At 38.2% G+C, this 26,398-nt stretch overlaps 1 protein-coding gene across 4 annotated transcripts in view; it reads left to right on the top strand.

Moving 5' to 3' along the window:
* The first annotated feature begins 464 nt into the window (after window positions 1–464).
* The window catches only part of LOC115253773 (gonadotropin-releasing hormone receptor), a 217,736-nt gene continuing 191,802 nt past the window's right edge, over window positions 465–26,398 (top strand). The window contains exons 1-2 of one of the 4 annotated variants that reach the window (XM_029871899.2): window positions 465–834; window positions 15,435–16,043. The gene's annotated coding sequence lies outside the window, so the exon portion shown is untranslated. Of the gene's footprint in view, window positions 835–14,995; window positions 16,044–26,398 lie in introns of those variants that run through there. The other 3 variants (XM_062855693.1, XM_062855694.1, XM_029871898.2) reach the window with 3 other exon arrangements.

The raw sequence follows: 26,398 nt of genomic DNA on the forward strand, positions 1-26,398 counted from the left end.
ACATATTTAAATAGTAGTATTAAACGAGCTCACATAATTGATCACTATCATTGTCAGTCATATATTTTGGATGCGTAAATTTAAACTCCCTGTTTATAGGAAACAAGCTATATCAATCCTATAAATCCTTTAGCATACACCTTTTTCAACTTGTTGAAGTCGGAGTCGTAAAAAAACAATTTACGGATTCCAAAACTTTAATCTGTATTTTCATCAAACAAGCAACAAGCAGCGATTATCACCTCTTCAACGCCTGGGAAAAACAAGCAGAAAATTCTGTTCCGTCCTCCACACACCCACACCCACAGAGTCTGGATCAAAACAAACCCCCCGAGCAGCCGGATTCCAGCTCAACAGTGGAAAACTACACGTGAGAGCGAGAAGAAAATTCTCCCACCGACCGGCACTAGCATGAGCAGAGACAGACCTAGACAGCCGACTGACTCCTGCTGAGTCTGGCTGGACTTCGTGTTGTTTTGCTAGGTATCCATCCACATTCTGAACCAGAACTCGCTATCGATAGCAGCTCGGTCGGTGGGAGCTTCCACTGCTAGGTCCAGCATGCTTCCAGTTTAGTAAACAGTTGACTGCCGGCGCGATAGCATCGTTCGTAGTTCGACTCCGCCGCGTTTTAGCCTACCGTTGTTGCCGTTGTCGTTGCGTTGGTTGTTGGTTGCTGGCTTTTTGCTGCCTTGGACTTAACTTGTGGACTACCACCTGATTGGGCTTAGATTTTCCCTCAAATTGGGGGAGTTGAGAGTTTCAACTTGAGACTAATTACACCCGGTTCGGTTGGCGTTGCACTTGGATTCCGGAGGTTGGCCACGTGCTTTGGTACTACTCGGAGCTGGATTAAAAGTGGCGAATGTGTTGAAAGCTAGTAGAAGTTTGGGTTGTCGCGAATGGATTTTGTAATCTGGGATGAAGATGATATGTTTGTAAAGAAAGTGTAAACGGTATTGCGCTAGTTAGTATCCTGAGTAAATCCGAGAGCGTTCAATCCCAAGAAAATCAGTTCGATTTCAATGGCATAGCTTGTGGAGTTTCAAGGGTGGCAGGTACCCCTATAGCTTATTCTGAAACCTCTACGGGATATGCCCACGATTGAAATGAAAAAAGATAAAAAAAAATATGTGAAAAGTGAAATGCTTGGATTGTTCACATCGTTTAGAAGTGAATGAAAGTTGTAGTAGTTGATAAGATCCACTGAATATTACAGCTAATGTGCAGTGCGGAAGTTATGTCACCAGAAATATAAAGCACATTTAAGATAGCGAACAAATGTAAGAAAAAAGTGTCAGTTTTACGTTTTGCCTAGGAATGTTGCAGTGATACATGAATTTCCCTCGTTCGTTAAGTGAAAGATCGAAGGTGCCATCCAAATATTACGTACCGCTCTAGGGAGAGCGTTACGTCTCTTTGAAGTTTAAGATTTTCATACAAAAAGTGTAACTGAATGTCGATTTAACCCTTTGAAGCCGGAATTTTTCCAAGCGTTATTATGGAGTTTTTTCTTCGTTTTTCTGTAGTTTTGGTGGTCACTAGCATAAAAATGGTAGAATATCATGCAGAATATTTTTTTTTCTGTATATCCTAGGTCATTCAAACGATTCTTGAGTTTAGATCCTTAAGTCTACGAGTGTAACGGCAACTTCTTTCATTATACAAAGCTACGATTTATAATCTATCATGTCCAGTAAGTCTTCTGAAAGTTCAATAGACAGTATCAGATCAATCGGGGTACCCTAGGTCATCCAAACTGCTCTTGAGTTTAGATCCTAAAGTCTACGGGTCTAACCGTAATTTATTTCATTATACAAAGCTACGACTTGTAATCTATCATGTCCAGCAAATCTTCTGAAAGTTCAATAGACAGTATCAGATCAGTCAGGATATCCTTGGTCATCCAAACTGTTCTTGAGTTTAGATCCTTAAGTCTGCGGGTGTAACGGTAACTTCTTTAATTAAAAGCTACGATTTGCAATCTTTCATGTCCAATAAGTCTTCTGAAAGTTACAATGGCTGTTTTCATCCACTGAGCTTCATAACAGTAAGAAAGTTCATAATATCCCAAAAAAATATATAACAACGCTTATCAGAGGAACAATAAGCGTTGGTATAGTGGATTATGTAACACTACCCAAAGTAGTGACAAAAGCTATCATCACAAGTGTAGAGCTGCAGGTATGGTCTCCGGAGTGTTTTTTTTTTTTTTATCTGAAATATCTCAAACGTGATCTAAAAACAACCTTGAAATGACTCATGATATGCCAGGGGGTTAACAGATTACAATTCAAAGTTCATTGTGAGAATAACTACTATTACTATCAAGAGCTAAACTCCAGAGAGTCGTCCATCTGAATGTCCCAAAGGTTTATAATAATATATAGTAGACTTCAAATTGCTACAGTAACTACGGTTGATTATGCAGCATTTCTCAGTATAACAGATATAGATACTGTTACGAGTGTAGACTTGAATTCCTGAACTCCAAGGTAGCTTGGCTGACCTGGAATATCCCTGTAGTGTCTTTAACCTTCCGAAGGTGCTCAAAAAAAGTTACGTTTAAGGTGTTCGGGTCATATTGACCCGGATTTGGTACAACAATTTCACAGTCATTTCTCAATAAAATAATAAAGTTTTTGTACTCAAAATTATCGTTAGGGCTTAAATTTTGTGGATCCGGCTCAAAACTAAGGTTCGGTTGGATGTGGCCACTTGGAACCGACGCCAGAGGGACCATGGTTTGGCCATTTTCACAGGTGGGTATTTTTCGCAATAAGTTATGCGAAATGCAGCTGATTTGAATGTTTGGAGTGCTAAATGCACCGGAAAAAGCAGCATCAAACTGCCCCAACCACTAAGCCAACTGACCAGATGAGTTTTGGCTATCAGGTGGCCACGGGACTAAATCTTGAGGCCTCGGAACGGCTTCTCGGAGACCCCCGATAGGTGACCATTTTACAAATATGGTGAATCCATGCCGTGCGACATATCAAAAGTTGCAGAATTTTATGGAGAATACATCAGTGACCATATCAGAAGCCAGAAGCAAGATTGGTCACTTGGTGGTCCCGGAACCGATTCCCGGGACCCCGGAAATGTGGCCAATTCTCGCAGTTTATATGAGCTTGCCGTATGGCACATCGAAATTCGCAGAATTTCATTGGAAATTCACCAGTCATCAAACCAGCAACTGCAGACAACATTGTCCGCTTGGTGATCTCGGAACCGGTTCCCAGGGCCGGTTCCGAGGCCCCCGGAAATGTGGTCAATTCTCGATTTTTTTTTTTACTATGCCGTGCGACATATCTAAATTTGCAGAATTTTGTTGCGAATATATCAGTGGCCACATCAGATACGAAAAGCAGGATTGGCCACTAAGTGGTCCTGGAACAGGTTCCCGGTAACCGGTTCCCAGGACTCCGAAAATGTGGCCAATTCTCGCAGTTTGTATGACCTTGCCGTATGGCACATCAAAATTCTCAGAACATCATGTGTAGGTAATTCATCAGTCATCAAACAAGCAACAGGAAACAACATTGTCCACTTGGTGGTCCCGGAGCCGGTTCCCAGGACCGGTTCCAAGGACCCCCAAAGTGTGATCAATTCTCGAATTTTTTTACCATGCCGTGCGAATTTTTCTGAATTTTGATGCAAATGTATCAGTGGCCACATCAGGCACGAAAAGCAGGATTGGCCACTTAGTGGTCCCGGAACAGGTTCCCGGGACCGGTTTTCAAAACCCCGGAAATGTGGTCAATTCTTGAATTTTCTATAATCATGTTGTCTGATGCATCGAAATTTGCAAAATTTTGATGCGAATCCATCAGTGCTCACATCAGATATCAGAGGCAGGATTAGTCCCTTGGTGGTCCCGGAACCGGTTCCAGGACCCCGGAAATGTGGCCAATTCTTGCAGTTTGTATGACCTTGCCATATGGCACATCGAAATTTGCAGAATTTCATAGATAATTCATTAGTCATCAAACCAGCAACTGAAAACAACATTGTTCGCTAGGCGGTCTCGGAACCGGTTCCCAGGGCCGGTTCCGAGGACCCTGGAAATGAGGTGAATTTTCGTTTTTTTTTACCATGCCGTGCGATGCATCTACTTTTGCAGAATTTTGTTGCGAATATATCAGTGGCCACATCAGATACGAAGAGCAGGATAGGCCACTTGGAGGTCGCGGACCTGGTTCCGGAGGCTCCGGAAATGGTGCCAACTCTCACATTTTGTACGACCATCCCATGTGGCACATCAAAATTCGCAGAATTTCATAGATAATTCATCAGTTATCAAACCAGCAACTGAAGATAACGTTGTCCACCTGGTGGTTCCAGAACAGGTTCCCGGGACCGGTTTTCAAAATCCCGGAAATGTGATCAATTCATGCATTTTCTATGATCATGTTGTCTGATGTATCAAAATTTGCAGAATTTTGATGTTCACATCAGATATCAGAGGCAGGATTAGCCACTTGGTAGTCCCGGAACCTGTTCCCAGGACCCCGGAATTGTGGCCAATTTTCCCAGTTTGTATAACCTTACCGTATGGGACAACAAAATTCGCAGAATTTCAAAGATTATTCATCAGTTAACAAATCAGCAACTGGAACCAACATTGCCCACTTGGTGGTCCCGGAACCGGTTCTCAGTACCGGTTCCCGAGGCCCCGAAAATGTGACCAATTCCCTGATTTTGTATGACCCTGCCATGTGGCGCATCAAAATTCGTTGAATTTCATGGATAATTTTCCAGTTATCAAACCAGCTACTGAAGAGAACATTGTCCCCCAAGTGGACCCTGAACCGGTTCCCTGGCCTCCTAGCATTATGCCAGTTCTCGCATTTTCAATAACCATGCCTTCCGATATACCCCAATTTCCAGACTCTTTGGAGAATGCATAAGTTTTCGAGTCAGCTACGGGAAGCAACATTGTTCACTTGGTAGTCCCAGAATATGAGGACCCGGATATGTAATAAATTATTTTATTGACTATTGACGATTTTCATGGAAATCCATCGCCCAGTTCACACTACCATCACCTGGTGGAAAAGTTGCACGAATCACTGTGTTGTGCAATATCGTCAACAGAAGGCGCTAATGTGAAACGTCAAACGCAGAGAAAAACGATGCGCACGCCTCTGGTTGTGAAAGCCACAACTATGAAAATTTGCCTATATTCCCCTATGTTGTTTTGCTAATGTTCCCCTCGTTCTCCACATTGACCTGCAACCTGAGGCGCCATTCTCGCCAAAAAATAGGACACTACCAACACTGAATATCCCGAGCAGCTATCTCATTGTTTCCTTGTGTGAGTGAAACTGATTTGGCGATACTGGTGTAGCAACTGCTGGCGATTAATCAAGCTCAAGCTCATGGCACATCAAAATTTTCAGAATTTCATCAATATTCAGAATGTAAAAGAAAGTTAGCATGTTAGTACTACATGAAAATATTCGCCACCTAGCGGCGTAGGACCCAGTTTCCGGAAAATTGGAAATGCAGCAAATTTGCACATTGCACATAAATGTGGGTTTCAGGTGAACTATCCATTCATTCAAATTTCGCTGGGAACTGCGACAAGGTGACGGGCATTCGCCTGAAACACGAAGCAGCAAAGGTCGCAGTGGTAGTGAATGCGGCACAAACAAAGTACATGCTGGTAGGCAGAACGGAACACGACCGGATCCGTCTAGACAGTAATGTAACGAAATACAGGGATACCTTCGAGGAGGTGGATAAATTCGTCTACATCGGATCTTTACTGACAGCTGGCAAAAAAATTAGTCGTGCAATTCGAACGCGTACCATCAGTGTAAGTAGCTGCGGTCTAAAAGGTTCACTCACGCACCAAATGTACCATGAACAAAACGACAATAAGACCAGTGGTCCTCTATGGACACGAGACACGGACCATGCTTGAGTGGAACCTGCAAGTATTTGGAGTTTCAACCGTTGCGTACTAATCTTCGGCGGTGTGAAGTAGAAGGGTGAGTGACGGTAAAGGATGAATCACGAGCTCGTTGCACTGTACGGCGAACCCAGTATTCAGAAGGTGGACAAAGCCGGAAGTATACGATGAGCAGGGCATATTGCAAGAATGCTGGACAACAACCCTGCAAATTTGGTGATCGGGTTAGCACAAAAATTGACAACATTTCTCCGAGAACCGGTTCCGGGACCATCAAATGGACAATGATGTTTCCAGTTGTTCGATAATTGATGAACTATCTATGAAATTCTATGAATTTTGATAAGTCTCACGGCACATTCCAGGTGTCCAGGGAACCAGGTTTCAAACCATCTAGTGGCCGATCCTGTTTCTGGCATTCAACTTGGCCACTGATGTATTCGCATCAAAATTCTGCAACTCTTGATAGATCGGACAGCGTGATCAAAGACATTGCGGGAATTGAGACTACTAGGTGGACAATGTTGTTTCCCGTAGTTGGCTTGAAAACTGATGAATTCATTATAAAATTCTGAGAATTTTGATGTGCTGCACGAAATGGTCATACAAAATGCGAGAATTGGCCACATTCTCGGGGTCCTGGGAACAGGTTCCAGGACCACCAAGTGGCTAATTCTGCCTCTGATACCTGATGTGAGCATCAAAATTCTGCACATTTCGATGCATCGGACAGCATGATCATAGAAAATGCGAGAATTGACCTCATTTCCGAGGTCTTGAGAAACGGTCCCGGGAACCTGTTCCGGAACCACCAGGTAGATAATGTTGTCTTCAGTTGCTGGTTTGATAACTGATGAATTATCTATGAAATTCTGCGAATTTTGATGTGCCACATGAGATGGTCATACACAATGCGAGAATTGGCCACATTTCCGGAGCCTCCGGATCCGGGTCCGAGACCTCCAAGTGGCCATTCCTGCTTTTCGTATCTGATGTGGCCACTGATATATTCGCATTAAAATTCTGAAAAATTCGCACGGCATGGTAAAAAAAATCGAGAATTGATCACACTTTGGGGTCCTTGGAACCGGTCCTGCGAACCGGCTCCGGGACCACCAAGTCGACAATGTTGTTTCCTGTTGCTTGTTTGATGACTGATGAATTACCTACACATGATGTTCTGAGAATTTTGATGTGCCATACGGCAAGGTCATACAAACTGCGAGAATTGGCCACATTTTCGGAGTCCTGGGAACCGGTTACCGGGAACCTGTTCCAGGACCACTAAGTGGCCAATCCTGCTTTTTGTATCTGATGTGGCCACTGATATATTCGCAACAAAATTCTGCAAATTTAGATATGTCGCACGGCATAGTAAAAAAAAATCGAGAATTGACCACATTTCCGGGGGCCTCGGAACCGGCCCTGGGAACCGGTTCCGAGATCACCAAGCGGACAATGTTGTCTGCAGTTGCTGGTTTGATGACTGGTGAATTTCCAATGAAATTCTGCGAATTTCGATGTGCCATACGGCAAGCTCATATAAACTGCGAGAATTGGCCACATTTCCGGGGTCCCGGGAATCGGTTCCGGGACCACCAAGTGACCAATCTTGCTTCTGGCTTCTGATATGGTCACTGATGTATTCTCCAAAAAATTCTGCAACTTTTGATATGTCGCACGGCATGGATTCACCATATTTGTAAAATGGTCACCTATCGGGGGTCTCCGAGAAGCCGTTCCGAGGCCTCAAGATTTAGTCCCGTGGCCACCTGATAGCCAAAACTCATCTGGTCAGTTGGCTTAGTGGTTGGGGCAGTTTGATGCTGCTTTTTCCGGTGCATTTAGCACTCCAAACATTCAAATCAGCTGCATTTCGCATAACTTATTGCGAAAAATACCCACCTGTGAAAATGGCCAAACCATGGTCCCTCTGGCGTCGGTTCCAAGTGGCCACATCCAACCGAACCTTAGTTTTGAGCCGGATCCACAAAATTTAAGCCCTAACGATAATTTTGAGTACAAAAACTTTGTTATTTTATTGAGAAATGACTGTGAAATTGTTGTACCAAATCCGGGTCAATATGACCCGAACACCTTAAACGTAACTTTTTTTGTCCAGCCCTTCAGAAACGGCCACAATTATCGGTCAAAATTTTAAAAATAAGTTTTTGGCAAAAGATTTAAAGTCACAAAGTTTCAAAGCTATAGCAAATCAGGATCAAAAGATATTGCGCCTGAAAAGTGCGATCCGGGTCATATTGACCCGAACACCGTAGGAAGGTTAAATGACATTTGAGATTTCAAGGGTTTCGCGGATCCCAGCAGATTATGCAATACTATTATTTATGACGAAAACACATTAAGTTATTCTTGTAGATTTGAAGGACTTCATCATAGAATAGTTTGGACGACCCTGAATGCCCCAAATGTTTATAATAAACTAGTAGGCTTCAGATTGCTCCAGTAACTGCGGTTGATTATGCAGCGTTACTCAGTATAACTGATATGGATACTGTTACGAGTGTAGACCTGAAGTCCTAAACTCCAAGGTAGTTTGGCTGTCCTGGAATATCCCTATAGTGTCTGTAAATGACATTGTAGATGTCAAGAACTTCACGGATCCCAGTAGCTTATGCAATGCAATTATTTACGGCGAAAACACATAAAAATGTTCTTGTAGATTTGAAGGACAGTTTGGAACATCTAGAACATCCCAGAATAAAAAAAAACACATTTTGATACTCTTGACAAAGGCCACATAAATACATATCAACGTAACCCACATCCAAGTTCAGCTTTTAGAACAAGTGGTCAATTATTTCGTTTTTCCAAATTTCATGGTGTTCAGGATGTTCTAAGTTATCAATGAAGTCCCAAATACAAATTTTCCCATTTTCCGATAATAGAAGGCTCAATTGCAACAACTTTGCCGAAGACAGTATTCTGGTTTATCAAATGGATGAATTCACACAGCTGTTTCTATGTTGGGGTCATATTTGACCCCTCCGGCTCCAAAGGCTTAAATGTTACGAAATATAAAAAACAATCCACCACAAACAGCTTTTGAACGAGATTTAAGCACTATCTTTGCTCGTCTTGGGAGCAATGACTTTACTTAATTTGCGAAGGAAAAACTCATGTTTTGTAAGCTTGTTGAAAGAGCATGAAATATATAAGCTTCAACAATCGCAACAGGTCCATTCCCAGCATCTTTTCAAGTTTTCTATAAGTTCTCAAGAAATCCTCAAGGATTTTTGCATTTTTTTTCTTTCAAAGCATTGTTTTTTAAAAACGCTTCAAAGGTTCATTCAGGAATTTATCCAAACACTTTTTCTAGGTTTCTTGCTGAACTTTTTATTACAAACTCTTAGCTAAGTTCCTACGGAAATTTTTTCAAGAAAATATTTCAAAGATTTTTTAAGGAATTTCTTCAAGGGTTCTTCCAATTTGCATTTCCAGGGATTTCAACAAAAAATCCTTCACGATTTCCTCCTAGTCCCTTTTAAAAGTTCCTCCAAGGATTTTCTCTAGAATTTCTAGACAGTATGACTTTCCTAAAATTTAATCAAAGATGTTTCCTAGCTTCAAGTTTCGTCACAAATTCCATGAAAAAAAAAATACTTCATGACTTCAAATTCCTTCGTAGATTTCTATAGGAATTCCTCCGGAAGAATCTTCAGGAATTGCACCACAATTTCCTTGAGGAATGCCATTAAAAAGTACAAAAGGAACTCATTTGAAAACTACTTCAGGATTTTTTCCGCGAATTTAACCAGATGCAAACATTCCTCCGGGAATAAGAATTCACCGAAATTCTGTGAAAATTTTAAGATTAATTCTTTAGATAGTACCTTCAAGAATTTCTCTCTGACCCCTTCTGGAAATACCCGTGGTAATTATTTTGAGATTTCCTATGGGAATCCCTTCGAAAATTTATTTGATAATCCCTCTTATAAATTCCTGTGGGGATTTCTCTAAGAATTATTCTAAAAAATCCACTGCAAAATTTGCTGGAAATTAATTTGGGAATCCCTCTGATTTACCTCTGGAAATTTCTCTGAAACTTCAACAAAAATTCCTCTGGGACTCTTTTGAATAATTCTTCTGAAAAGTTCAGTAATAATTTTGCTATCAAAAGTCCTCTACTTGAGAGCTACTCTGAGATTTTTTTTAAGAAATTCTTTTGGCAATATGTTTTGCTATTCCTCTGAATTTCTTTGTGAGTCCCGCTAGGAGTTCCTTTAGAAATTCCTCTAGGTATTTCCTCAGTTCTTCTATAAGTTCCTCCGGGAATTCTTCTGGAAGTTCCTCTGGGAATTTCTCTAAATTTTAAAAAGAATTCTTTTGGAAATTCCCAAAAAAAATCTACTACAATTTTTGCTGGGAATGCATCCGGAAAAGTTACCAAAAATTTCAACTGGAAATTCTGTAGGCATTCTCCTACAGAATCGTCATGGGGAAAATCCTTGCGGCTTCCTCCATGAATTCTCCTCGAAAATTCTTCTGAAAATATCTCATTTTTTGGGTATTCTTCTCGGAATTTGTTTGGAAATTTCTCTCAGAGTTGATCTCGAAAATTCACTGAATAATGTCTCGAAAATCCATCCAAAAAATCCTCTGAGAATTCATCCAAGAATTATAAATAGAGTTCTTCTGAGAATTTCTCTAAAAATTATTCTGAAATTTTTCGGGAAATGCTCTGGTAAATATTCTATTTTTTGCAATTCCTGAGGAAATTTTACTAAAATCTTATGGAAACTCCTCTGTTTCTCTTCTGGGAATCTCTCTGGGATTCCAACAGAAAGCTCTCTGGAGAATACACATGGAACGTGAGGCGAGACATTTATAGTTCAGTATAAATTTCAGTATAAATTATGCTGGGAATTCCTGTGGGAATCTCACTATATTTTTCGAAGAATTTTTCCGGACATTCCTAACAAAAGTCTTCCGAAATTTCTCTGGAAATGTTTCTGCAAAACTCAACAAGAATTCCTCTGGAAATTATCCTGTAGATTCCTTAAGGAATATCCTTGGGGCTTTCTCCGTGAATTTTCCCTCAAAATGCTACTGTGTGCATAATTGTGGGAGGGTTTCTGAATTTCTTTGGAGTATTCTTCTCGGAACTTGATTGCAAATTTCGCTTTAAATTGATCTGAGAACTCCTCCGAAATTTCCCCTGGAAATTCCTCTAGAATTTTCCTTGAAAATTCCTTTGGAAATTCCTCTTCTCTGGAAATGTCTCAAGAAATAATTCCGGAAATTCTTCCTAAAATCCCCTGAGAGTTCATCAAAGAAGTATAAATATAATTCTTCAGAGAATTTCTCCAGAAATTGTTCTGAAATTTCTTCTCGTGATTCCTCCATAAAATCAACTGGGAAATTCTTTGCAAAATTTCTATTTATTTTTAATTCTGTTCGAAAGTTTTCTGGAGGATTCCTTCCAAGAATCCTTTGGGACTTCCTTCGTGAATTTTCGCATGAATTCCTCACAAATTCCACAAAAAATATCTTGAACATTCCTGCAGGAGATTCTTCCAGGGATTTCACTGAGAATCAATCCCTCCTGGTTTACTGAGAATTACTCAACAAATCCCTTAGAAAATTCCTCCAGGATTTCCTACGGGAAAACCTTTAGGAATTCCACCATCATTAAGGAATTGCCTCAGGAAATGCTTGAGGGATTATTCTATTTTGTTTTGAAAACTCCACTGGAAATCCCACTAACAATTCTTTTGGGATATTCAGAATTCCTTCTGGAGCTCCTTAAGGATTACAACAAAAACTTCTCTGAGGACTATTTTGGAAAACTCTGCTAGGAATTCCTGTGCTAACTTCTCTGTGAATTCTTGTCAAAATTACTTTTTTGAGAGCTCTCCTAGGTTCTTTTTTTTGGAAATTCCTTTAGAAATATGTTTCGCTATTCCTCTGATTTCCTTTGTGAATCCCCCAAAGTATTTAATCAACAAATACCTCTAAGTATTCCCCTGGAAGTTCCTATGATAACTCTTTTGGGAATTCTGTAGAAATTCTTTTGGGGATCTCTCTAAAATAATTCTTGCGGAAATTTCTTTGAAAAAATCTTTTTTTTTTCTGGTAATACATTCAAAAAAATAATCGAAATTCCTCTGTAAATTTCTTTAGACATTGTCTTGTAGATTCTTCAAGAAATATTCTTTGCACTTTCTAAATGAATTCTCCTTAAAAATTCTTCAGTGGGATTATTTCTGGGAAATTTTTAAATATTTTTTTATGTATTCCTCTAGTATCCCTCTGAAAATTCCCTGGCATTTCTTCTTGGAATTTCTCTAGAAATGTTTCGCGAAAATTCGCCGGAAGTTCTTCCAAAAACTCCCCCGGAGTTCAAGAATTATGTTCGGATTTTTTGTAGAAATTATTCTGAAATTTCCGCTGGCTATTTCTCCGCAGCCTCTGTAAAATGCAATAGAAATTCCTGTGAGGATTCCTTTTAATACTTTTAGAGATTATATTTTTACGTTTAGAGAATTCCGAAATTTCTCCGAAAGTTCCATTCCGAGTTCTTATAGGGATTTCTTTAAAAAAAATCTCTAGAGTGGAAATGGCTTTAAGATTTTTCCTAGAAATGCCTTCCGAAATTCTACCTGAAATTGTAAGGAAACCTGAAAGGGTATTTCACTAGAAATACTCCAGTGGTTCCTCTGGAATTCCTTCTAGTAATTCTGCTGTGAATTTCTCTAGAAATTCCGCTGAAAATTCTTTTGAGATTTTTTCGGCAAACTGCTCTGCAGATTTCCCTAAATTATTAAGGAAATGCTTCTGGAAGTTCATTTGAAAATTTTACTCACTTTTCTTGTGGAGGTTTTCAGAAGAATTTCTTCGTATAGTTCATAAAGATTTCACAAAAAATTTCTTTGGGCCTTCCTTCAGGAATTGTTCTGGAAATTCTTCTAAAAAATCTTCAACGAAATCTTCAATGAAATCCTCTAAAATTTCTTTCAGCATTTTTTTTGAATTTTCTTAGATTTTTTTTGTGAATATTTCTAAAAATAAAAAAAAAAACAATTTAAAAAAACTGAAAATTCTGCTTTAATCTTCTCTGAGATTTTTTCTGGGATATTATCAGAGAATTCTCTGGAAATATCTGCGAGAATCCCACTGGCACACCTCTAAAATTGAATGAAAATTTCTCTCGAAACTAATCTTGAATTTCTCCCGCAATTCGCTTGAAATTCCTATGATTATTTTCTAGGTATTCTGAGAGTCGCTCAGGGAATTCCTCTAAAAATTCCTCTGATAATTTCTTCAATATGATTGCATTGGAAAAGCATATGAGGAATACTCTTACATTTCCTTTGGAAATTCCGTAAGGAACTCCTCTATAAATTCTTTTGAAAATTTATGTCAATATATTACGGCCAATACTGCCGTCCTATGCATAATTGCCCCATGTTATATGGGATTCTCATATAACATGGGACAACTATGCGTAGAACGGCAGAATATTTCTATATTTTTTAAGCTCTTTGTTATTTTTTAGTTTCTTCCAGTGATTTATCTATGAGATTTCAGAAGAAATCACACTGACAACAGCTCTAGAAATTCTTCTGCATATTCTTTTAAGAATTTCTTTAAAAATTGCTCATTCTTGTTTCGGTAATTTCTTAAAAAACTATTCTAGTAATTTATATGAATAATCTTCTGGGATTCTCTTAGGATTTCCTCTGAGAATTTCTCCATGATTTCTCCCAGTTTTTACTTGAGATTTCTACAGTCATTCTTCTTTTGATTCCATCAGAATAAACCTTAAAAAATATGTTGCATATTTATCCCAATTTTTTTTTAATTCTCTAAAAATATGTCCAAAAAATGCATTAATTCATCTTATTTTGATTCTTGCACGAATTCCTTTGAAAATCCCTGCAGCTACTTCTGTATAGATTTTTCCAAAACATTATTCCAAAACCCTATAGCAGTTCCTCCTGACATATTTCTGATTATTTTTACAAGAATTCTTCAAAATATCCTTAATAGATTTATTTATCAGGACCATACATTTTGAATATTTTCTTAAAAATGTATGTGCTAATTTTTCTGAAAACTTCTCTGGGATTTTTTTTTTGGAGTTCCTTCAAGTATTTTCTACAAATATCTGTAAGAATTCCTCTGGAATAACCTCCGAAAATTCCACTGAAAATTTTCCCTGAAGTATTCCCGGAGTTCTCTTGAAATCCTATGATAATTCTCTACGTATTCTTCTGAAAATCACTATGAGAATTTCCTCGGAAATACCTTCGGAGAATCATTAGGAACTCCTCCGGGAATTTGAATATTTTGCTGTAAATATCTTTAGATATACACAGGAATTCGCAGACCTGTTTATTTTTAGTGCCTCTGTGTATTCTTTAAGTAATCCCTACAGGAATTCTCCTGAACTTTCCTCCAGTTATTTATCCATGGGATTTCGGCAGCAACTGCATTGAGAATTGCTCCAGAAATTCTTCTGCATACTCTTCTAAAAATGTCTTTAAAAATACTGTTTGAAGTCCTTCAGTTTTTTATCGGGAATTCTTTCAAAAATTTCTCCAGATATTTCTATGAAAATTCCTCTGGAAATTCACATAGGATTTATCTGAAAATTACATCAAGGTTTCTTCCAATAATTACTTGGAATTTTTACAGAAATTCTTCTGATAATTCCATCAGAAAAATACTACAAAAATTATATTGTAATTTCCTGCTGGATTATTTTGTAAAATCCTTTTGAAATTTGCCCAAAAGTTGCAAGATTTATTGATTCTTGTTTTTAATTTATTATAAGACGTTCTCCAGTCTAATTCTTCCACGGATTCCTTTTTTTCTCTGTATTATCGAGATCTCCCCAACATGTTAGACGTAATTTTTGAACGTTCCCAAATTGTTAGGCTAATACTGTGCGGTTGTTGGGGTGAAGTGGACAACCTTAGCATTTTGGTCGTTTACAATAGAAATGTGGCAAAATTCATTTGTTTTATCGAGCAATATGAAAGTGTGAAATATACTTCACTAAAAATTTAAGAGATATCACTTTAAGAAAAATGAAAGTTTAAGTTAAGTTTAAGTTAAAGTTTATAATTTTATTTTATTTTTAATTACATACCAAATTATCATACCAAAATTATGTGTAGTAGTTTTCAATGTTTTGAAACAAATATTGAAACAAGCTTGAATTCTTAATTGTTAAACAGTGTTTTACAGCAAGACCATGCTGAAGTTGACCGATCGTTTCCTGGTCTGTTCAGGAACATTTCGTAAATTTCCTTGACTATCAAAATGGTCATTGACAGAGTGAAATGTCAGTTAATAATTGTGACAATGCTCCTAGAACACTACACTGAGATCGGGAAATGAACTCCAACCGTTAGTATTTATTTAAATACAATAATTGTAGTAGAACAGTCAACTTCACCCCAAATTACGGTTTCCAATTTTTGAACAAGTGTAGCAAGCAACACTTGTTGCTGCGAAAAGTGATTAAATTTTCCCTTCAAACACACAGTTCCGGATGAAAGAGCTTAGTAGTGATACTCTGTGAAACCTAGGAGGAGGATACCCGTGTTCAACTCTGATGGGAAATAATGATGCACTCTGAGGGTTGCTAGAGTGCTACACAGTGTGGATCGAATATAAGTGGATCCAGTTCAGAGAGTGGAAGTGGAGCAGTGATGATGGTTAGCCGAGTAATTGGTGATACAAAAGAAGTATTGTGCGTTGCGTTCACAACCGCGCGGTAATCGTTTAACAAAGTGAAATATTCCATGCGAGCATAACAATACGGGATTTATTGGGTGTGAGTGCGTGTGTTCCAGCAGAAAATAATTAGTAAAACCAATATGGAGTGAATACTTCGGGGGGAATGGATTTGGTGGAATAATTGAGGAGCCCATACCTATGCTACACATGCATCCGGTTTACATCGAGTGTCGTTCACGTGGTGCAGTAATTTATTGTGCGATTCCAATCAGAAGCTGTATTCAATTAAATTGCAATTTAGATAGTGAGTGGAGGGTGGAGAGGGTTTTGTGATTCGGCGAGTTACACATCGATGCATTTTTTTAAGTGGAATGATTGGTGCATCCGGTTCTAGGAGGACGGTCCAGTGAATAAGGTAAATTGGATTACAAAGTTTTTGTTTTTATTTCATACTCCTATTATTTTTATTATATGTAATATTTTCCTCTAATGAATGGCATTTTGAAATATGTAACAAACGTTAGACATAAATACAAAAATTTTGGAAAATGGGATGAAATTGTTGATACGGTTTGCCTTTAGCGCGAATGAACAACCAAAGATTGAAAGCAGTTTTTCTTACAAGGGAAGGTTACGGTGGTGTCCCCCGGGGATTTCAACTTGACTATTTTTGTTGGATTCTGCATGCAGAAATTTGAATATCCAAAGCCTTTCGGGTGATGAACCAGTGGTGTAGCCAGCAGAGGCCCTCAAAGTGACAAATTAGGCCATGTGTAACATTATTTAAAAACTCCAAAACTTCACGAAAATGCTGGTTGTTATATTTATTGTGGTAGATATATGCAGGTTAGGCATAAACACACTCTTTCGAAACTAAATTTAATTTTAATAGGCGTTGTCAGGGTAAGAATTGGTTGGTATACTTAACAAAATAATATATTTGGAATTAACACTCCTTCTCCGTTACAATATTTTTATTTTTACTGTGGAGATAAATTACTTATTTTTTTTTTTTTTGCAGCCTTGTAATCAGGAAGAGCTCTAGCATGGGGATTAGCAAGATACCGTAGATGTTTTGAAAATAGATATGACGAGGCTAGTCTACAATACATACTGTTCCTTTTTGATATTTTAATTATGATGTTAAACCTTTTGGTGACGATGCCCATATCCCAGTGTAAGTTTTACATGTAGATAGAATCCCAGGCATTTAGTATGAAGAACTGGTAATTTAATAAAGGTGGGTTTCCAAGGGGACATATTTGTCTGGCTAGTATGAGTGTTCAGAAACAGAAGAAATTCCGAAATTGAGGCACAGAATTTGTCAACTATTCCTACACGTTAAACATAATGTACGAAATAGTGCGCTGTAATGCGAATCTGATGCTTTCTGCGGCGCACTTATTACGATCTTATGGTTCATGCTAGCGTTGGGCAATTTTGAATCGATGTTCTGAACATCGATGTTTTTGTTCCAATTAATCGATTTTTTACATTCGATTTTCTTTCGATTCAGATTTTCTGAAGAAACTGCTGGAGGGATTACTGAATCCTTGGATAATTTCCTGGTTCTTGAATGCATCTTTATTGAATTATCTTCCAATACTATTCGCTGAATAAATTCCTCCAGAAATTGTTGAAATAATAAAAAATATCGAGTAATTCTGGAGAAATTCTTGGGTACATCCCTGGAAAAGATGACTGAAGGATTTCTGAAATTTCTGAAGAAACTTCTTACTACATTTTTGAAAAGAACCTGAGAGGAATTTCTGAAGATATCACTTGTAGAATTCCTGGAGCAATCCCTGGAAGACTTCCAGGAAAAATCCCGTAAGAATTTCCGAAGGAATCCCTGGAGTATTATCTAAAAGTATACCAAGAGGAATTATTGGATAAACTCTGGGAGGAGTCCTTCGAGACATTTGTGAAAAAATCTCTTGAGGAATTCCTAGAAGAAATCCTAGATAAATTTCATGAGGGTTCCTTGGAATAGTTTCTTAAAAAAAATCCTGAAGGAATTCTGGGAGGGATCCCTAGAAAAGTTTTTGAAGAAATCTCTTAAGGAAATTCAAGAGAAAGTCTTGGAGGAATTACTGAAGGAACCTCTGAAGAAATTCTTGGAGTAATCCGTGAAGGAATTCCTGGAGGAATCTCTGAAGCAATTCCTGAAAAAATCTCTAGAGAGAATCCTGAAGGAATGCATAGAGCAACTTTTAAATGAATTTCTGGCTTAACCCCCTGAGGAGTTCTTGGATGAGACCCAGTAGCAATTCCTGGATAAATAACTGATGGAACTCTTGAAGCAACTCCTGGTGAAATATCCAGAGGAATTCTGGAAGGAATTTCTGGAGAAATTTCTAGAAAAATCCCTTGAGAAATTCCAGATGGATTTCCTGGAAGAATCCTTAGAGGAATTTCTGGAGAATTTCCTGAATGAATCTTAGAAGGATTTCCTGGAAGAATCTCTGGAAAAATCTGAAATCTGCAAGATGTCCAGGAGCATTTCCTAGAAGAATTCCTGAAGAAATTCCTGGAGTTATTCCCGGAGGTGTTCCTGGAGAATATCCTTGATAAAATCCTGAAGAAATGCCTGGAGGAATTCCTAGAAGTATTCCTGTGAGAAGTGTTGGAGGAATCCTTGAAGGAATTCCAGGATGAATCTCTAGAGAAATTCTTGAAAGAATTCCTGGATGAATTTTTGGAGATATCTCTAAACGAAATCTGGGAAATTTCTTTTTCTGAAAAATCCCTTGAGAAATTCCTGAAGGATTTTCTAAAGGAATTTCTGAAGGGATTCCTGAACTAATGACTAGGGGAATCCTTAGAGAAATTTGTGAGAAATCCGAGGAGGAATTCCAGAAGCAACTCCTAGAGGAATTTCTTGAGGAATTCCTGAAAGTATCCCTGGAAAAAATCCTGGAAGGATTTCTAAAGAAACCCTAGAAGATTCTTAGAGGATTTTCTGGACGATTTCCTGGATGAATCTTTGAAGTATTTCCTGGAGGAATCTCGAAGGATTTCCTGGAGGAATTCTTGAGAAACGCCCTGGAGAAATTCATGGAGAAATCCCAGGATGAATCATTGAAACAATTCTTGAAACAATCTTTGGAGTAATTCCTGGAGAAATGCCTGAAGGAATTCCTAAAAAAATCCTTAAGGTATTCCTGGAGAATTTCCTGCAAGAATTTTTAAAGAAATTCCTAAAGGATTTTCTGGAGAAATTGCTGACATAATTTCTGAAGAATGTCCAGGAGCAATTTTTGTATCAAATCCTGAAGAAATTCCTGGGGCATTTCCTGGAGATTTTCCTGCAGGAGTTCCTGGAGCAATTCCTGGACTAAATCCTAGAGGAATTCCTGGATATATTTCTGTGAGAATTTCTGGAGGAATACCTGGAAGATTACCTGGAGGAATCTCTAGAGGAATCATTGAAACAATTATTGGATGAATTTCTGGAAGAATCTCTAGAGGTACTCTGAGAGATTTTTTTGTAAAAATTTGTAAAATATTGAAAAGTTCCTGGAGGAATTTCTACAGGAATTTCTGGAGGAATTCATGAAGAAATCCTCAAGGGAATTTTTCAAAAATCCCTGGAGGAATCTTTGGAGAAATTCGTGCAGAAATCCCCGAAAAAGTTTCTGGATGAATTCTCTTTGCAGAATTCCTGAAGGAATCGCTGCAGCGATTGCTGGAGGAAAATCTGGAAGAATTCCTGAAGGAATCCCTGGAAAAATTTCAAAGGGTCTTCCTAGAGATAATCCTGGAATTTTTTAAGGAATCCCTGAAGGATTTCCTGGAGAAATTCTTGGATGAATTTATGACAGAATTTATGGAGGAATTTCTAGATCAATTCCTGGTGAATTTTCTGGATGATTCCCTGAAGAATTTCTTAGGTAATTTATAGGAGACCCTATAGAAATTCCTGGATGAAATCCTATCCTTGATGCCTACATGAATTCCTGGAGGAATATCTGGAGGGATTCCGGAAGGAATCGCTGAAAATTATCCTGAAAATTTTCTTCATGAATCCATGGAAAATCCCTGAATAAATTCCTGGAAGAATGCCGAGGAGAATTTGTAGTGGAATCCTTGGAGGAACCCTTGAATAAATTCCTGAAGAAATCTTTGGAGGAATTCCTGTAGGAGTATCTGGAAAAACCCTTGGAGGAATCCCTTGAAGAATTCCTGGAAAAAATCCTGATGGAATTCTTGGAAGTTCCTGAAGAAAACCCTAGAGGAATTCCTGAAGAATCCCAAGGAATTCCCAAGGGAATCCCTAAACAGTTGCTGAAGGAAGTACTGAATTAATACCTGGAGGAGAATGAGAAATTCCTGAAGGAATCCTAAGAAGAGTTACTGGGGGAATTTTTAAAATAAGTTGTTACAGAAAGAATCACAGAAGGAATTCCCGAGTGAAGCCTTGGAGAAAATCCTGGAGGATGTTCTAGATGAAAGCGTGTAGAGATTCCCGGAGGAATCTCTGGAGAAACTCCTGGAGGAATCTCTAGAAGAATTCCTGGAAGCATTTCTGAAGTAATTCCTAGAAGAATATGATAAAAAAAAAATTAGAGGCATTTCAGAAGGATTCCTTGTAGGAGTTTTTAGAGAAATCCCTGCAACAATACCCAGAGAAATCACAGGAAGAATTCTTAGAGGAATTCCTGAACAAATTCGTGGAGGAATCCCATGATAAGTTCCTGAATAAATCACAGATGGAATTCTTGGAGAAATCCTGAAGTAATTCTAGAAAGAGTGGATGAACTTTTGGAGGAATCCCTGTAGCAGTTCCTGAAGGAATCCCTGCAGGCGTTCCTGTAGAAACCCCAGGAAGCAAATCCAAGAGGCATTCCTAAGGGAATCCATAAAAAGTTCCTTTAGAAAGAACTGTATTAATTCCTGGATGAATTCCTGAAAGAATCCCAAGAGGAAGTCCTAAAGAAATTCTTAAAAGAGTTCCTGGGGAATTCTTGGAGGAATTTTTAAAATTCTTCCTGGAGTTGTTCCTGAAATAAACACAGAAGAAATAATCTCAGCATGAATTCCTGAAGAATTCCAATGAGGAATCTTATAAGCAATCCCATGAGGTTTTTTATCTGTATTAACGAGATTTCTAGCCCTTGGCTAGTTCATCTCGGAACCCACGCTTTCCTTCCCTTCCGAAGGAAGAACTCACATTTTGTGTGTTTTATCGGGAGAGGGATTTGATCCCAGGTCGTCGGGGTGAAATGCCTGTGCTTTAACCATCACACCAGGTCCGAGGAATTACTTAGGAAATCCCAGGAAAGTTTTCTCAATAATTCTTGAAACAATTTCTGTAGGAATGCCTAGAATTGTAGGAATCCATGTTTCCAGTGATCTGTAAATTTATTCTTATGTACACGTGATTGCTTTGAAACAATATAACACAAGAATTGTCATGATGAATGTAAAGTTCGAACCGAATATACAACATTTCTGTATTATAGGTAATTTTGTGAAGATTTTGTAGTTTTGATGATTCACACTTCTTACAAATGCTTTGAAAAAGTTTTCCTATGTGCACGTGATTGTTTTCAAGCAATAAACACAAGGGTTGTCGCGATGTACGTGTAGTTCAAACTGAAAATACAAATTTCCTGTATTATACGTGATTTTGTGAAAATGTTGTTGTTCCTAAGATACACACTTTTCACAATCGTTCGGAAAAAGTTTTCTCATGTACACGTGATTGTTTTCAAGCAATAAAACACAGGGGTTGTCGCGATGAATGTAAAGTTCAAACCGAATATACAAATTTTCTGTATTATACGTAATTTTGTGAAGATTTTGTAGTTTTTATGCTTCACACTTGTCCCCATTTATCTGTAAATATATTTTTATGTACACGTGATTGTTTTCAAGCAATATAACATGGGGATTGTCGCGATGAACGTAAAGTTCAAACTGAAAATGATAATTTCCTGTATTATACGTGATTTTATGAAAAAAATGTAGTTTCTGAGATTCACACTTTTCACAATCGTTTGGAAAAAGATTTCTCGTGTGCACGTGATTAGTTTCAAGCAATAAAACACAGGGGTTGTCGTGATGAATACAGAGTTCAAATCGAATGTACAAATTTTCTGTATAATACGTAATTTTGTGAAGATTTTATAGTCTTAAATATTGAGTATCTCCATATATTTCTTTGCAATAATTTTGCTTTATCAATATGGACAATTCAACATTAAAATATGCGTGGAAACTAATTTACATTCGGAATGGCTTCAGAAAAACAGCATTTTTAAGGTACTTGCTCCGAGTTTTTGAGTACTCAAAAATAGAACTTTGGTCAAATCCATGGTTTAAAAATTTTACATTCATCTAGAAGGCTGGGAAAATTCATAGCTTCAAAAGTTTTGCAAATCGGATGAAAAACGGCTGAGATATTAGCAGTTGAAAAATACCGTTCCCACTGTTCTGAGGCATGGCAGTTGGTGTAAATGATTTATAGCATGGCAGTGGGAGTGTTAAGAAAAAAATCCTCCGCATTTAAGCGCAAGCCGAAACATAGATATTTCATTATTGATGTTATTCCTATACGCGTAGGAATCAATCGGTGCTGTAATTACCGTGCCTTCGAAAAAGGATAACCTTTGGAGAAATGGATTAGAAATGGCACAGTGACCCTTCATTGAATATATCTGAATGTTTTTCCGAAAATTTAACCAAAAAATCCTGTCAGAAGTGTTGTTGGTTATTGTTAAAGAGCTCTTCTAGAAACTCCGTTTAAAAATGGGGTAGGTAATAACTCCCTTTTTCTTTGAAAAATAAAATGGGATGATATATTTCAATTATTCTACCTTCAATTGAATAAAATTTCCACAATCCATCAGCGTTGATATTTGCGTACAAAACGAAAACAAATAAAAAAAAACCCTCCCAATACATCCCATTTGCATCCGGCCAATCGTAATGAGCCGAAATTTCCTTACCCAATCAACGCCATTACGATCTCCGAAGATTTTCTTTCAGTTCCATTCCGTTTTTTTTCCTCCAATTCTCGAAAGCCATCCTTTTTCTGTTTGATATTCTGGACGCATGGCTGGGCTGAGGCCATCACCCGCATCCCAATCCATTTCGTCAGTCAGTGGGGGTATTATTCCAGAAGTACAAATGAAATTTTTGATCCAATCGCAATTATGGAAATACACTCCCGCTGTCGCCGGACCACCATGGTGGCCGTCAGATGGACAGGCGGCGTCAGCTGGTGACTCCAAAGAGGATTACAAACGACGATTTCGAGTGCTATGTTGTCTTGGGGAAAGCTCTAGCCTTTCTCATTAGGGCGCAGAACGAACTGCTGCTGTGAGAAGTGCAAAATGAAGCTGCTGATTGTCCTTCCGAAAAATTGGATTAACCTTCATGGTCACGCTAGAATTGTTCGTTCTTTCGATTAGGGTCGTTCCATGTTGGGTCGAGGATTTTCATGAGAATTCTTCTGATAATTCACCAAAGCATTTCTCTAGGAATTGCCTCGTGGATTTTTCTGGAAGTTCTCTTGCGAAATCTTAAAAAAATATTCCCGGAGATTGCAGTGAGAATCATCCAAGAATTACGCCGAAAATTCTTCTAAAAACTTATGGAACGTTCTCCAGTTTTTTTCTGAAATACTCCTAGGGATTTTTATGGGAATTCTAACGAGATTTTTTTTTATCTCTTTCAAACTCCTCTAAAAAATCTGGGAATTTCTCCTCTGGAATTTTTCCAAGAATTCCTCTGGAATTCTTCCAAGAATTCCTCTGAAGTTCTTCCAAGAATTCCTCTGGAATTCTTCCGAGAATTCCTCTGGAATTCTTCCCAGAACTCCTCTGGCATTCTTCCGAGAATTCCTCTGGAATACTTCCGAGAATTCCTCTGGAATTCATCCAAGAGTTCCTCTGGAATTCTTCCAAGAATTGCTCTGGAATTCTTCCAAGAATTGCTCTGGAATTCTTCCAAGAATTGCTCTGGAATTCTTCCAAGAATTGCTCTGGAATTCTTCCAAGAATTGCTCTAGAGTTCTTCCAAGAATTGCTCTGAAATTCTTCCAAGAATTGCTCTGAAATTCTTCCAAGAATTCCTCTGGAATTCTTCCAAGAATTCCTCTGGAATTCTTCCAAGAATTCCTCTGGAATTCTTCCAAGAATTCCTCTGGAATTCTTCCAGAAATTCCTCTGGAATTCTTCCAAGAATTCCTCTGGAATTCTTCCAAGAATTCCTCTGGAATTCTTCCAAGAATTCCTCTGGGATTCTTCCAAGAATTCCTCTGGACTTTTTCTAAGAATTCCTCTGGAATTCTTCCAAGAATTAATCTGGAATTCTTCCAAGAATTCCTCTGGAATTCTTCCAAGAATTCCTCTGGAATTCTTCCAAGAATTCCTCTGGAATTCTTCCAAGAATTCCTCTGGAATTCTTCCAAGAATTCCTCTGGAATTCTTCCAAGAATTCCTCTGGAATTCTTCCAAGAACTCCTAAGGAATTCTTCCAAGAATTCCTCTGGAATTCTTCCAAGAATTCCTCTGGAATTCTTCCAAGAATTGCTCTAGAATTCTTCCAAGAATTGCTCTGAAATTCTTCCAAGAATTGCTCTGGAATTCTTCCAAGAATTCCTCTGAAATTTTTCCAAGAATTCCTCTGGAATTCTTCCAAGAATTCCTCTGAAATTCTTCCAAGAATTCCTCTGGAACTCTTCCAATGATGTCTCTGAATTCTTCCAGAAACTCCCCTGAAATTGTTCCGAAAACTCCTCTAGAATTGTTCTCAAGATCTCCTTTAGAATTGTTCTCAAGATCTCCTCTAGAATTGTTCTCAAGAACTCCTCTGGAATTCTTTCGAAAATTACTCTGGAATTCTTCCAAATATTTCTCTGACATTCGTCCAAGAATTCCTCTGGAATCCTTCCAAGAACTCCTCTGAAATTCTTGCAAGAATTCCTTTGGAATTATTCCTAGAATTTCTCTGGAATTCTTCCAAGAATTCCACTGAAATTCTTAATTCCAAAAGGAATTCTTCTAAGAACTCCTAAAGGAATTGTCCCAAGAATTTCTAAAAGAATTCTTCCAAGAATTCCTTTAGGAATTTTCCCAAGAATTACTCTAGGAATCTTCTCAAGAATTTCTTTATTAATTTTCCCAAGAATTCCTCTAGGAATTTTTCCAAGAATTTCTCTGAGAATTCTTCCAAGAATTCTTCTGGGAATTCTTTCAAGAATTCGTCCAGAAATTCTTCCAAGAATTCCACTAGGAATTATTCCAATAATTACTCTAGGATTTTTTCGAAAATTCCTCTAAGAAGTCTTCCAAAAATGTCACTGGGAATTCTTCTAAGAACTCCTCTAGGTATTCTTCCAAGAATTCGTCTAGGAATTCTTCCAAGATTCCACTAGGAACTCTTCCAAAATTTCTGTAGGTATTTTTCGAGAACTTCTCTAAGAAGGCTTCCAGGAATTTCACAAAGATTTTTTCCAGGAAGTTCTTTAGTAATACTTTCAAGAATTCCTCTAGGAATACTACCAAGAATTTCACTGAGAACCCTTCCAAGAATTCCTCTGGAATTTTTTCAAGAATTCCTCTAGGAATTCTTCCAAGAATATCTCTATGAATTCTTCCAACAATTCTTCTAAGAATTCTTCTAGGAGTGCTCCTAAGAATGCTTTTAGGAATTTTTCCAAGAATTCTTCCAGAAATTTTCCCAAAAATTGCTCCAGGAACAGATCGACATGGAATAACCCCATTGTAAGAGTGGCTGAATCTGTCCAGTCAAGTTATTCATTCGCTATAGTGCATGGTTCTATTTGGCATATCGAACTCGAGAGCAGCCCAGATCCCCACGAGTCACGCGTCTTGTTCTCCCGGTTTGAATTAAGTTTTGCGCCGGTTGGTGATAACGATTCCCGAGACAGAGTGATTCCGGAAAAATGATTAAACCTGCCATTCTGACGATCGGAGTCTGACCTCTGAATGATGATTACTATTTAGAAATGGGAAATGGTGCACTCAAAAGTCAGTCAGATTTGCCGTACTGCCATATGCGGTTGGAAACACATTTGTGTGTTTAGAATCAGCCCGAGATTCAGACCGGGTGGTGGTGGCCGCAGTAAATTGTATAGTGGGGGCTAATCAAGAGTGGAGTTTATGCTTTAAATACCATGTGCCATGTGGAAATATGAAAGTCCCACATCAACTTTGCAGTTTATATCGGGTTTCATTTTGTGGGGTGCCCTGCAGCGCTCACAAAGCATATTGGGGATAGTCATGAACTGGCTAAATGAAGTTTCTTTGAGGCAAACGTTGCACGGTTTTGCACTTGTATGTGTCAACTTATTACATGATATTTTAAATATTCAATAGCGTGTGCGAAACATTTTTTATAGGGATTCAATTGTGATACAGTAGTTTTTATTTTATTTTTGAGACGAAGCACAAAAAGTGAATGCTCTATAGAGATTGCTCAACCTTGGTTCTCCGGAACTCTTAGACTTTCTAATAACACATCACTTTTTCTAGCCCATTCCATCCCTTACTCTTACCGTTACCTGTTCGCCACGCTGGTTAACGTGCCCTATCTAGCGAACTAAGGGAAACGCAATTTTTCCATTCAAAATTGTCCATTTACCGTAAAGTCCATACCGAAAAGTTTCGCCAAATACCCCTCGAAACGAAATTCCGCGGAATTCCACGGAATTCAACTAGGCGAAATTTATGATTTTGAATTTCGTTTCGTTTCGTCAAATTCAAAAAAATTCGCCTTCAAAAACTACACTTTGACGAA

Source organism: Aedes albopictus, chromosome 3, assembly GCF_035046485.1.
Source record: "Aedes albopictus strain Foshan chromosome 3, AalbF5, whole genome shotgun sequence".
In the NCBI taxonomy this organism is placed as follows: domain Eukaryota; kingdom Metazoa; phylum Arthropoda; class Insecta; order Diptera; family Culicidae; genus Aedes; species Aedes albopictus.